Source organism: Pongo pygmaeus, chromosome 12, assembly GCF_028885625.2.
Source record: "Pongo pygmaeus isolate AG05252 chromosome 12, NHGRI_mPonPyg2-v2.0_pri, whole genome shotgun sequence".
Taxonomy (NCBI): domain Eukaryota; kingdom Metazoa; phylum Chordata; class Mammalia; order Primates; family Hominidae; genus Pongo; species Pongo pygmaeus.
Window position 1 is genome coordinate 116,953,901 of NC_072385.2, and position 15,429 is coordinate 116,969,329.

The following is a 15,429-nucleotide window of genomic DNA, read 5'->3' on the forward strand; positions in this document are numbered from 1 at the left end:
ATTCTGGAGGTGAAAAGTCGAATAAATGAAATAAAACAAATTATTACAAAGACTCAACAGTAGATGTCAGCTGGCAGAAGAATCACATGAAATATCAATTGAAATTATCTAGTAAGAGAAACAGAAAAAAAGAAGAAAAATGAATAGAATGTTAAAGACCTATCTGACACCATAAAGCATGCAAACATACATATCATAGGAATCTCAACAGGAAAGGAGACAGGAAGAGAGAGAGAAAAAAAAAATTGAGAAAGTAGTAGTCAAGATATTCACAAATTGATAGCAAAAAAAGAGTTAATACACACATTTAAGAATTTCAACAAACTTCAAATAGGATAAACACAATCCTAATCAAATTGTCAAAAGACTGGGAATTTTGAGTCCAACAAGAATGAAATGAATCATCATATATAAGGGATCCTCACTAAGGTTAATAGCTGACTTGCCATTTAAAACCATGGAGAACCAACAGCCAACTTCAGACAATAAGCAAACAGAAAAAAAAAAAGCCTGTTAACCAATAATTCTACAGTCAGAAAAACTATCCTTCCAAATGAAAGCTAAAACAAAGAAAAACTGAGAGTATTAGTCAAATCAGCTCTATTAAATGATGTACTTTAGGCTTAATAGATTACTAAGCAATAATCATAAAAAATAGTAAGCACTGGTAAAGGTAAATGTAAAACAATACAAATGCACTTTTGTTTTTAAGTCTTTCTTTTCCTCCTATTTAAAAGAAAATTAAATAAAGCAATCATTATAAATATGTTTATGCTTATAAATTGTATGTAAATATATTTATGACAATAATGGCATAAAGGAGAGAACAGAGCTATAAAGGAGTAAAGTTTATATATACACACACACACACTATATATATGTATATATAACTGAAATTAAGTGATATTAATTTAAAGCAATAGTTGTAAGAAAAGATGCTAATTGTAATAGCTAGGGAAACTATTAACAAATCCAAAATATATAGTTAAAAATGATAAGGTAGTTAAAATATAATACTACAAAATATTTAACACAAAGGAGTCAGTAATGCAAGAACTGAAGAACAAAATAAGACAAAATACATGTAGAGAACAATGAACAAGATGACAGATATGAAACCTTAAATGATACATTAGTAGTGTATTAAGTATTAATTATGAGTAATACATTAAGTGTTAAATGAATTAAATTCTGCAATTAAATGACAGAGATTGGCAGAATGGATTAAAAGAAAAAACATGATCCAACTATGTGCATGCGTTCTTAAAAGTCCACAATTTAAATTTCAAATACACAAATAGGTTGAAAGTATGTTAGAAAAAAGTATATGATGCAGCAGTATGTAAAAGCAGTAATGAAAAAAAGAGCTAGAGTGGTTATACTAATACCAGAGAAAAAACAGGCTTTAGGATAAGATTGTTACTAGAGACAAGAAGAACATTTTATAATGACAAAAGTGTCAATCCATCAAGAAGATAAACAAATTCTAAGTATATATGCATTTAACAAGTGAACTCCAAAATACATGAGATGAAAACTGACAGAATGAAAGGTAAAAATAGAAAATTTAATAATAATATTTGAGGGTTTCAATATCCCACTTTCAATAACGTATACAGCAACAAGACAAGAGACCAGCAGGAAAATGTGACTTCACCACCAGATCTTACAGATCTCTATAGAACACTCCACCTAACAACAATAGTATACACATTTTTTTTTTGGAACATGGAACATTCTTTAGGATAGACCGTATGCTAATCCACAGAAAAATAACTTGAATAAATATTTAAAAATTGAAAAGCATGTTTTTTACCCTAGTAGATTGAAATGAGAAATTAATGAGAAGAAAGAAAAACACAAATATGAGTGCAGCCCTGCCTTATTTTATTGTGCTTCACTTTATTGTGCTTTGCAGATATTATAATTTTTACAAATTCAAGGTTGTAGCAACTCTGTGTCAAGCAAGTTGATTGGTACCATTATTCCAAGAGCATGTGCTCACTTCATGTCTCTGTATCGTATTTTGGTAATTCTCACAACATTAAAAAAATTTTTTTGGATTATATTACTTATGGTGATCTGCAATCAGTGATCTCTGCTGCTACTATTGTAATTGTTTTAGGGTATCATGTACCATGCCTCATAATATAGCAAACTTAATTGATAAATGTTATGTGTGTTCTGACTGCTTCATCTACCAGCTGTTCCTACAACTCTCTCCCTGTCTACAGACCTTCCCATTCCCTAAGACCCAAGAATGTTGAAATTAGGCCAACCAATAGCACTAAAATGACCTCTAGGTGTTCAAATGAAAGGAAGACTTTCATGTCTATCATTTTAAAACCAAAGCTAGAAATGATTACACTTAGTTAGGAAGGCATGTTGAAAGCTCAGCTAGGCCTTTTGCAACAAATAGCCAAGTTGTGAATGCAAACAAAATGTTCTCGAAGGAAATTAAAAGTGACACTCCAGTAAGCACAGGAATAAAAATAAAGCAAAACAACCTTATTGTTGATAAAGAGAAAGTTTTAGTGGTCTGGATAAAAGATCAAACTAGTCACAACATTTCCTTAAACTAAAGCCTAATCCAGATCAAGGCCCTAACTATCTTTTATTCTATGAGGCTAAGAAGTAAGGAAGATGCAGAAAAATTACTGAAGCTAGCAGAGGTTGGGCCATGAATTTTAAGGAAAAAAGCTATTTCCATGACATAAAAGTGCAGGATGAAGTGTAAGTGCTAATATAGAAGCTGAAGCAAGTTATGCAGAAAAGCTAGGTAATAAATTGATGAAGGTACCCATACTAAACAGATTCTCATTGTCGATCAAAGAACCTTCAATTAGAAGACATCATCTAGGACTTTCATTAGCTAGAGAGAAGTCAATGCCTGGCTTCAAAGCTTCAAAGTACAGGCTGACTTTCTCGTTAGGAGTTAATGTAGTTGGTGACATTAAATTGAAGCCAGTGCTCATTCACCATACTAAAAATCCTAGAGCCCTTAAAAATGATGTTAATTCTACTCTGCCCGTGACATATAAATGGAACAACCAAACCTGAAGACAGCACATCTATTGGAAGCATAGTTTACTGAATATTTTAAGCCTAGTTTTGACATCTATTGCCTGGGAAGAAAGGATTCCTTTTAAAGTATTACCATTTGACAATGTATCTGGTCACCCAAGAGCTCTGATAATGATGTAAAAGGAGATTAATATTTTTGTTTTATTTTATTTTTATGCCTGTGTACACAACATTTATTTTGTAGCTCATGAATCAAAGAGTCATTTCAAATTCCAAGTCTTATTGCTTAAGAAATACATTTTGTAAGGCTATAGCTGCAATAGACAGTGATTCTTCAGATAGATATGGGTAAAGTAAATTGAAAACTTTCTTGACAGGGTTCAGCATTCGAAATGCCACTAAGAACATTTTTGATGCATGAGAGGATGTAAAAATATCAATCTTAACAGGTGCTCAGAAGAAGTCGATTCCAAAACTCATGGGTGACTAAGAGTAGTTCAAGTCTCAGTGGAGGAAGTAACTTCAGATGTGGTAAAAATAGCAAGAGAACTAGAATTAGAAGTGGAGCCCAAAGATAAGACTAAATTGCTGCAATCTCAGGATAAAACTTTAATGGATGAGGAGTTGTTTTAATGAATAAGCAAAGAACATGTTTTCCTGAGATGGACTCAACTCTTGAATTGAAAAAAACTGAAGAGATTTTTACTTCCCTGGTTAGCTGTATTCCTGGGTATATTATTCTTTTTGTGCCTATTGTGAATGAAACTGCATTATTGATTTGGCTTTCAGCTTGGATGTTGTTGTTGTATAAGAATGCTACTGATTTTTGTACATCAATTTTGTATCTGGAAACTCCACTGAATTTGTTTATTGGATCAAGGAGCTTTTGTGCAGAAAGTATGGGGTTTCCTAGGTACAAATTATGTTTTCTGCAAACAGGGTAGGCAAAGAAATCAGAGATAGAAACAAATGGAAAAACATTCCATGCTCATGGATAGGAAGAATCAATATTCTTAAAATAGCCATGCTGTCCAAAACAATTTACAAATTAAATGCTATTTCTATCAAACTGTCAATGACATTCTCCACAGAACTAGAAAAAAACTATTTTAAAATTCATACAGAACTTAAAAAGATAGCCAAGGGAATCCTAAGCAAAAAGAACAGAGCTGGTGGCATCACATTACTCAACTCCAGACTACGCTACAAGTTTACAGTAACCAAAACAGCATGGTACTGTCACAAAAACAGACATATAGACCAATGGAACAGAATAGAGAGCCCAGAAATAATGCCACACGCATATAACCATCTAATAACTGTCAAAATTGACAAAAACAAGCAATGGGGAAAGAAATTTCTTTTAATAAATGGCTCTGGGATAACTGGCTAGCCATCTGCAGAACATTGAAAATGGACTCCTTCCTTATACCCTACACAAAAATAAACTCAAGATGAATTAAAGACTTAAATGTAAAACCTAAAACTATGAACACTCTGGAAGATAACCTGCAAAATACCATTATGTACCAAGGACCTGGCAAAGGTTTCATGATGAAGACACCAAAAGCGATTGCAACAAAACCAAAAATTGACAAACAGGACTTAACTAAAGATCTTCTGCATAGCAAAAGAAACTATCAACAGAGTAAACAGACAACCGACAGAATGGGAGAAAATATTTGCAAACTGTGCCACTGGCAAAGGTCTGATATCCAGAACCTGTAATAAACTTAAACAAATTTACAGGCAAAACACAAAGAAGCCTATTATAAACTGGGCAGAAGACATAAACAGACACTTTTCAAAAGAATACATATACAAGGCCAATAAGTCTATGAAGAAATGCTCAACACCACTAATCATTAGAGAAATGCAAATCTCAACCATGAGATATCATCTCATTCCAGTTAAGATGGCTCACAGGAAGGGGAACATCACACACTGGGGCCTGTTGTGGGGTGGGAGGAGGGGGGAGGGATAGCATTAGGAGATATACCTAATGTTAAATGACGAGTTAATGGGTGCAGCACACCAACATGGCACATGTATACATATGTGACTCACCTGCACGTTGTGCACATGTACCCTAAAACTTAAAGTATAATTAAAAAAAAGACAAAGAAAAAATAACAGATCCTGGCAAGGTTGTGGAGAACAGGGACCATTCAAACACTATTGGTGGAAATGTAAATTAGTTCAGCTATTGAGGAAAGCAGTTTGGTGACTTCTCAAAGAACTTAAAACAGAATTACCATTCAACCCAGCAATCCCATGCTTGGGTAAATACCCAAAGGAAGATAAATCTATTATGAAAATACATGCACACATATGTTCATTACAGCACTATTCACAATAGCAAAGACACACAATCAATCTAAATGCGTGTCAACAGTAGATTGGATAAAGAAAATGTGGCATATATACACCATGGAATATTATGCAGTCATAAGAAGAATGAGATCATGTCCTTTTTGGCAACGTGGATGGAGCTGGAGGCCATTATCCTAAGCAAACTAACACAGGAACAGAGAACCAAATACCACATATTCTCACTCACAAGGGGAAGCTAAATAATGAGTACACAAGAACATCAAGAAGGGAACAACAGACACCAGGCCGACTTGAGGGTGGAGAGTTGCAGAAGGGTGAGAATAAAAAAAACTACCTGTAGGGTACTATGCTGATAAGCTGGATGATGAAATAATTTGTACACCAAACCCCAGGACATGCAATTCACCTCTCTAGCAAACGTGCATATGTATCCCTGAACCTAAATAAAAGTGGAAAAAATACTGATGACACCCAAGTGTTGATAAGTACGTGGTGAAACTGAAACTCTCACACACTGCTGATAGGAATATAAATATTGTACATGGAAGACAGTATGGAAGTCCCGCAAATGATTAAACAAAGAGTTGCCATGTAATGTAGCAATTCTAAGATAACTGGTATATACCTAAGAGAAATGAAAACATGTTCACAAAAAAAAACTTGTACATTAATTTTCATAGCAACGTTATTCCTAATAGCCAAAAAGTAGAAACAACCTAAATTACAAATCTATCAATTGATAGATAGGTAAAAAAATGTGGTATGTTCATGCAGTGCAATACATAAATAGACAATCTGAATATGCCTATATTTATTAAATAAATTGAATCAATAACTTTCCAATACAGAAGACACCAGGCTCCTATAGGTTAATTGGTGAATTCTACCAAACATTTAAGTAAGAAATTATATGAATTCTCTACAATATTTTTCAGCAGATTGAAGCAGATGAAATAGCAACTCATTCTCTGAATCTAGAATTACTGTAATACTGAAACTCAACAAAGACCTTACAAGAAAAAAAGCTACAGACCAATATATCTCATGAACATAGATGCGAAAATTCTCAACAAAATATTAGCAAATTGAATTCAACAATGTATAAAAAGAATTATATACACCAACCAAGAGGGATTTATTTCAGGTATGTAACGCTGGTTTAACATTTGAAAATCAATTAATGTCATGCATCACATTAATAGGCTAAAGAGGAAATATCACATAATATTATCAATAAATACAGAAAGAGCATTGAAAAATCTAAAAACCATTCATGATAAAATTTGACAAAAGACTCAGTAAACTAGTGGAGTGAAACTTCCTTAACTTGATAAAGAATATCTGCAAAAAACCTATAGCTAACACCATACCTAATGATGAGAAAACTAGAAGCTTCCCCACTAAAATTAAAAATAAGACAAGGATATTTCCTGTCACCATGACTTTTCAACACCTTAATAGAATTCGTAGCTAATACAATAAGACAAGAAAAAGAAATAAAGGGTATACAAGTTGAAAAGGAAGAAAGAAAACTCTTTGTTCACAGATGACAACAACATTTGCATAGAAAATCTGAAAGAATAAACAGAAAACCTTGAACTAATAAATGATTATAGCAAGGATGCAGGATACAAGACTGTAGAATACCACATACAAAAATCAATTGCTTATCTATATACCAGCAATGAACAAGTGGAATTTGAAGTTAAAACACAATACCATTTACATTAGTGTCCAAAATTAAAATACTTAGATATAAGTCTAACAAACCATGTACTAGATCTCTTTGTGGAAAACTACAAAACTGTAATTAAATAAATTAAAAAGAACTAAATACATGGAGATAAGTATTATGTTGATTCACAGGAAAATTCAATATTGTCAAGATGTTAGTTTTTTTTTTCAATTTGATCTATAAATTCCACATAATTCTTTTTTTGTTGTTGTTGTTAACCAGAATAACCATTTTATTTTTATTTATTTATTTATTATTATTATTATTATACTTTAAGTTTTAGGGTACATGTGCACAATGTGCAGGTTTGTTACATATGTATACATGTGCCATGCTGGTGTGCTGCACCCATTAACTCCTCATTTAGCATTAGGTATATCCCCTAATGCTATCCCTCCCCCCTCCCCCCACCCCACAACAGTCCCCAGAGAGTGATGTTCCCCTTCCTGTGTCCATGTGTTCTCATTGTTCAATTCACATCTATGAGTGAGAACATGCGGTGTTTGGTTTTTTGTCCTTGCGATAGTTTACTGAGAATGATGATTTCCATTTTCATCCATGTCCCTACAAAGGACATGAACTCATTGTTTTTTATGGCTGCATAGTATTCCATGGTGTATATGTGCCACATTTTCTTAATCCAGTCTATCATTGTTAGACATTTGGATTGGTTCCAAGTCTTTGCTATTGTGAATAGTGCTGCAATAAACACATATGCGTGCATGTGTCTTTATAGCAGCATGATTTATAGTCCTTTGGGTATATACCCAGTAATAGGATGGCTGGGTCAAATGGTATTTCTAGTTCTAGATCCCTGAGGAATCGCCACACTGACTTCCACAATGGTTGAACTAGTTTACAGTCCCACCAACAGTGTAAAAGTGTTCCTATTTCTCCACATTCTCTCCAGCACCTGTTGTTTCCTGACTTGTTAATGATTGCCATTCTAACTGGTGTGAGATGGTATCTCACTGTGGTTTTGATTTGCATTTCTCTGATGGCCAGTGATGATAAGAATTTTTTCATGTGTCTTTTGGCTGCATAAATGTCTTCTTTTGAGAAGTGTCTGTTCATATCCTTCACCCACTTGCTGATGGGGTTGTTTGTTTTTTTCTTGTAAATTTGTTTGAGTTCTTTGTAGATTCTGGATATTATTAGCCCTTTGTCAGATGAGTAGGTTGCGAAAATTTTCTCCCATTTTGTAGATTGCCTGTTCACTCTGATGGTAGTTTCTTTTGCTGTGCAGAAGCTCTTGAGTTTAATTAGATCCCATTTGTCAATTTTGGCTTTTGTTGCCATTGCTTTTGGTGTTTTAGACATGAAGTCCTTGCCCATGCCTATGTCCTCAATGGTAATTTATAGATTCAATGCCATCCCCATCAAGCTACCAATGACTTTCTTCACAGAGTTGGAAAAAACTACTTTCAAGTTCATATGGAACCAAAAAAGAGCCCACATCGCCAAGTCAATCCTAAGCCAAAAGAACAAAGCTGGAGGCATCACGCTACCTGACTTCAAGCTGTACTACAAGGCTACAGTAACCAAAACAGCATGGTACTGGTACCAAAACAGAGATATAGATCAATGGAACAGAACAGAGCCCTCAGAAATAACGCCGCATATCTACAACTATCTGATCTTTGACAAACCTGAGAAAAACAAGCAATGGGGAAAGGATTCCCTATTTAATAAATGGTGCTGGGAAAACTGGCTAGCCATATGTAGAAAGCTGAAACTGGATCCCTTCCTTACACCTTATACAAAAATTAATTCAAGATGGATTAAAGACTTAAATGTTAGACCTAAAACCATAAAAACCCTAGAAGAAAACCTAGGCAAATTCCACATAATTCTTGTCAAAATCTTGGCAAGTTACTTTGTGGATATTGACAAAGTTATGTCAAAGTTTATATGGAGAGAAAAAAGCCCCAGAATAGCTAGCATAATATCAAAGGAGGAGAACAAAATTGTAGGACTGACACTACCTAACTTCAAAACATACTGTGAAGCTACAGTAATCATGATAGCATGATATTGGTAAAATAAGAGACAAGTCGATCAATGGAACAGAACAGAAGCCCAAAAATAGACTCACATCAATATAGTCAATTGATCTTTGACAAAGAACTGAAGGTAATGCAATGGACCAAAGACGGTCTTTTCAACAAATGATGTTGAAACAATTGTACCTCCATATGAAAAATAAAATAAATCTAGACACAGACCTTATACCCTTCCCAAAAATTACCTCAAAATTGATCATAGTATTGGTCACAGTATTGATCATAGTATTGATCAAAACTATAAAATTCTTAGAAGTAACGTAGGGGAAAATATAGATGACCGTGGTTATGGTGATACCTTTTTAGATACAAGACCAAAGGTATAATCTATGAAATAAATAACAGATGCTGAACTTAATTAAAATGAAAAACTGCTCCTATCTGGCAGACAATGTCAATAGAATGAGAGGACAAGCCACAGACTGAGAAAATACTTGTGAAAGACACATCTGTTAAAGAACTGTCATTCAGAATATGCAATGAACTCTTAGAACTCAACAATAAGAAACAAACAACTTGATTAAAACATGGGTCTGATAAGTGTTTGAGGCGATGGATATTATAAATACTCTGATTTAATTATTACACATAATATGCATTTATCAAATATCACATAACCTCATACATTTATACAATTATTATGTATCAGTAAAAATTGGGTCAAAGACCTTAACAGACACCTCACCAAAGAAGATACATAGGTGACGAATAAGCATATGAAAAGATGCTTCAGCTTGTATGACATCAGGGAAATGCAAATTAAAACAACAATGAGATATCACTACATACATTTTAGATTGGCCAAAATCCAGAACACTGGCTACACCAAACTTCAGCAGGGATGTGGAGCAACAGGAGCTCTCATTGATTGCTGGTGAGAATGGAAAATGCTACAACCACTTTGGAAGACAGTTGGGCAGTTTTCTTATAAAACTAATTATGCCCTTATCATAAAATCCAGCAATCCCTCTTCTTGGTATTTACCTAAAGGAGTTGAAAACTTATGTTCACACAAAAATCTACACACAGGTGTTTATGGCAACTTAATTCATAATTGGAAAAGCTTTGAAGCTACCAAGATTTCCTTCAGTAGGTGAATAAATAAATAAAGTGTGGTACATCTAGACAATGGGATATTATTCAGTGCTAAAGAAAATGAGCTCTCAAGCCATGAAAATACATGAAAGAACCTAAAATACTTTTGTATTATTAAGTGAAAAAGCCAATGTCAAAAGGGTACATACTATATGATTCCAAATATATGACATTCTGGAAAAGGCAAAACTATGGATATAGTAAAAAGATCCAGAGTTGTCAAGTGTTGCAGGAGGCATGAATAGGTTGAGCATAGAGGATTTTTAGGCCAGTGAAAATACTCTGTGTGATATGATAACGATGGATACATATAATTACACATTTGTCCAAACCCACAGAATGTATAACACCAAGAATGAATCCTAATGTAAACTATGGGCTTTGGGTTATTACGATGTGTCAGCATCGGTTCATTGTTTGCAACAAATGTACCGTTCTGGTAGGGAATGTAGATAATGGAGAAGGCTATGTATATGTGGGAATGGAAGTATATGGGAAATTTCTGCACCTTCCTCTCAATTTTGCTGTAAACCTAAAACTGCTTTAAGAAATCAAGTCTCTTAAAAGATGAAATTAAGAAAGCAATTTCCTTTACAATGTAAAATCATCATCAGATGTAATAAAACACTTAGGAACAAACTTAACAAAAGAAGTGCAAGCTTTGTACACTGAAAACTATAAACCAATGTTAAAAGCAATTTTAAAATGCCAAAATAAATGTAAAGACACCATGGTCATGGATTTCAGACATAATGTTTTTAAGAAGGCAATATGCCCAAATTGATTGTTATGGTTAGGCTTTGTGTCCCCTCCTAAATCTCATCCTGAATTGTAACCCTTAAGTGTTTAGGTAGAGACCTGTTGGGAGGTGATTGCATCATGGGGGAGGTTTCCCCCATGCTGTTCTCTTGATAATGAGTGAATTCTCACAAGATCTGATGGTTTTATAAGCATCTGGCATTTTCCCTGCTTGCACTTCCTTCTCCTGCTGCATGTGAGGAAGGTCCTTGCTTTCCCTTCACCTTCCACCATGATTGTACATTTCCTAAGGACTCCCCAACCATGTGGAACTGTGAGTCAAAAAAGAGTTAAGCCTCTTTTCTTTATAAATTACCCAGTTTTGGCCAGTATCTTTATAGCAGTGTGAGAACAGACTAATACATTAATCTTTAGATTCAATGCAATCTCCATCAAAACTCTGAATGTCTTTTTCTTTGGTGAAATCAACAAGCTTGCTTTGAAATTAATACGGAGAAGCAAACAAACCAAAATAGGCAATACAATCTTGAAAAAGAAGTTGTAGGACTTACACTTCCTAATTTTCAGACTTGCTTGAAAGCTACAGTAATCAAGCAATGTGTTAATGGCATAAGAAAAGAGACATTGATCAATAGGATAGAATTGAGGATTCAGAAATAAATACTTAACTATAGTCAATTGATTTTTGATAAATATGCCAAGATAATTCAGTAGGTAAACAATAGTCTCTTCAACAAATTGTACTTGGATAAATGTATATTCACATATAAAAATGAATTTGGGCTCCTGTCTTATATTGTATGGACATTCTCTCTCTCTCTCTCTCTCTCTCTCTCTCTTTCTCTCTCTCTCTCCAAAAAGATTGTAGACCTCAATACAAGAAATAAAACTATAAATACCTAGTACAAAATATAGAAGTAAATGTTTATGAACTTGGGTTAGGCAAAATCTTCTTAGATACAACAACAAAGGCATATGTGAAAAAGAAAGCATAGATAAATTGAACTCCATAAAAATTAAAAAGTTTTATTTGTAAAAGAACACTATGAAGAAAGTGAAAGATCACTCACAGAATAGAAAATAATAGTTGCAAAAGGGCTTGTACCTAGAATCCATAAGGAACTCTTACTATTATGCAGTAATAAGAAGACAAATTACCCAATTAAAAAATGAGCAAAGGACCTGAATAGAAGTTTCGGTAAAGAAAAATATACAAATTATGAATAAGCACTTGAAAAGATGTTCAACATTGTTAGTCATTAGGGAAATGCAAACAAAAACCACAAGAAGACACCACTTTACACATACAAGAAAGGCTTTAATAATAACAATAATAATATTAAACAGAAAATAATGGGTTAACATAGATTTGTAAAAATTAAAATCCTCATATATTGCCGGTAGGGATACAAAATTTTGCACCTTCAGTGGAAAACAGTTTGGCAGTTTCTCAAAATTTTAAACATTGAATGACCATATGACCAAGCAATTTCACTCCTAGCTGTATACTCAAGAGAACTGAAATATTATGCACAAACACTTGTACACAAATATTTATAGCAGCATTATTCAAAATAGTCAAAAGTGAAAACAACCCACATATCTATCAACTGGTAGGTGGATAAACAAGAGCAGCAGGTGTGGAACAAAGTGGGCTGTGACTCCAGGAAGTGTGAGACAGGAGATAGGTAGGGTAAAAATGATCCCATTGTGCTCAGGACTGAGATATTTCCTGGGCAAACCAGGACAAATAGGAGACCTTATGCAAAAAAATAGCAATTCTGACAGAGATTTAAAGGAAGACAAAGCAGAAGAAAGTGAAGAAACACTGAGGATGTCTGCCTGTTACTATCCCCCTACTTACTGAACAGGAGCTAGGGTGCATGAAGACTCCTGCCTTGACCACGATTGAGCCCCATGGTAAAACCTAGGTCAAAGGAAAAGAAAAACTTTCTGAGTTAATTGCTTGTGAATATAAATTCTTTACATTCCTTCACAATCCCCTTTCTGCTGTCAAGACCATGAGAGGCCATACCTACTCAGAAAATTACCTGCCAAAAGAGAGGATGACATTGAATGCCAGATGCATAGAGAGATCTGTGACTCTTACAAGGCAGAGTAGGAGACACTTGCCATGGTCCCGTCTTGTGCAGAGAAGCTAAATGTCTACAACTACATTTGAAAGAAATGCTTGGGACATAAATGATTCCACAGTAAATCAGGAAGTAGAACTTCATTTATTAGTAAACATTCCATGCGGGCCTTCTGTGTGCCACACTTTATCAGCGACTCCAATCATTGTGCCTACCCGAAATCCCTTGTGACAACACTTCTGCCCACAGACTCCACTGAAACCTTGTGCTGGGTGTCCATGCTTCTTATCACTTGACACTTCCTCCCTTCCCACTCAAATAACACTGAAGTGAATATGTGAGCCAGGGTAGTTATTTGACCCAAGACCAGTGAGTCCATGGTCTGGAGGTGAATCTTTGTGTGGTGACCTCATTCACAAACATGAGCTGCATAAACCTCATTTTCTGTTTCAGGAGTTTGAACTTGGAAGCACCAGCAGAATTAGCCAAATAGCCCAGGAAAAAGGGAGGCCAGAGAGACCATGATGGGTTAAAAAAAAATAAGGACACTTTGCATTAAATCCATTAAGGCCATGGAACTTTTGTTAGTCTTTTCCTACATGATTGTATAGGAATGGAAAAAAATTAGTTCTGAATTGGTGTTTACTCTGTCCCACTCATTTGGCTTCATGTAATCTTCAACCTTGTAAAGTTGATATAAGAAATGTGTAAAGAACCTCAAGTTCATAGAAGTTATTAACTTTGTCAAAGTCACATAGAGTAAAAACTTGACTCTAATTTGTTTGGTTAAAGAAGCTGATTTTCAGTAGCATGCATTCATTGCCTCCCAGGAAAACATAGAATAAAATAATATTGTGGGTGAAATGGCACTTAGAAAATACTATAATTCTTTTAAGTCAATAGAACAATTTGTTTTATTCTTTTAAAGAAAACTTGAACTTCAGTAAGTCTTTATGCTTTTCTAATTCACACTAATTGGGGAAAAGGCTGGTTATAATTACTGAAAATAGAAATGTTTTTCTATTTTTATACAAATAAAGTTTTGTTACTTTTAACACGAAGTAGCTGGAACTAGTGTAGTCAGTGTCTTAGGGGGATCTGCTTTAGTGATTGAATAGGATAGCATGTGAATGCATTAAAAAATGGTCCTGCATGCATGTAACCAACAACCATATGAAAAATGCTTATCATCACTAATCATTAGAGAAATGCAAATCAAAACCACAATGAGATACCATCTCATACCAGTCAGAATGGCAATTATTAAAAAATCAAAAAATAACAGATGCTGGCAAGGTTGTAGACAAAAGGGAACGCTTATACACTGCTGGTGGAAATGCAAATTTGTTAAGCCACTGAGGAAAGCAATTTGGAGATTTCTCAAAGAATTTAAAACAGAATGATCATTCCACCCCGCAATTCTATTATTGGGTATATACGCAAAGAAAAACAAATAATTCACTGCAAAGACGCATACACTCATATGTTCATCGCAGCACTATTCACAATAACAAAGACATGGAATAAACCTAGGTGCTCATTAATGGTAGGTTGGATAAAGAAAATATAGTACATATACATCATGGAATATTATGCAGCCATAAAAAAGAATAAAAGAATATGATCACATCCTTTGCAACATCATAGATGGAGCTAGAGGTCTTTATCCTAAGTGAATTGATGCAGGAACAGAAAACCAAATACTCTATGTTCTCATAAGTGGGAGCTAAATATGGAGTACACCTAGACACAAAGAAGTACAATAAACACTGGGGCCTACTTGAAGATGGAGCGGGGGAGGAGGGTGAGGATCCAAAAACTACCTATGGGGTACTATGTCTATTACCTGAGTGACAAAATAATCTGTACACCAAACTCCAGGGACATGCAATTTACCATGTAACAAACCTGCACATGTACTCCCTGAATCTAAAATAAAAGTTGGAAAGAAAATAAATAAATAAGTACATAAAATTTAAAAATGGTCATTGGTGCCAGTAACAGCTTACTTGATGAATTTACTAAGCAATACTACTAGTCATGGGTGGTGTACATATAAATGCCCTCCTGCTGCTGTTTGGATTTCAGGGTGTAGCATTAATGGGAGTTTTCTGGCTCACAGTAATAACATCTAATGACTTTTAAGTATTTACTATGTGTCAGATACTGTGCCAAGTATTTACATGTTTTTCTCTTTTTTCCCCTTCATTTAATCTTCACAACAGCTTTATATGATAGGTGTTGCTATTTTCCCTATTTTACATATAAGAGAATTGTGGGTTGGAGAAGGTAACTGTTTCACATTCACAGAGCAATTAAATAGCAG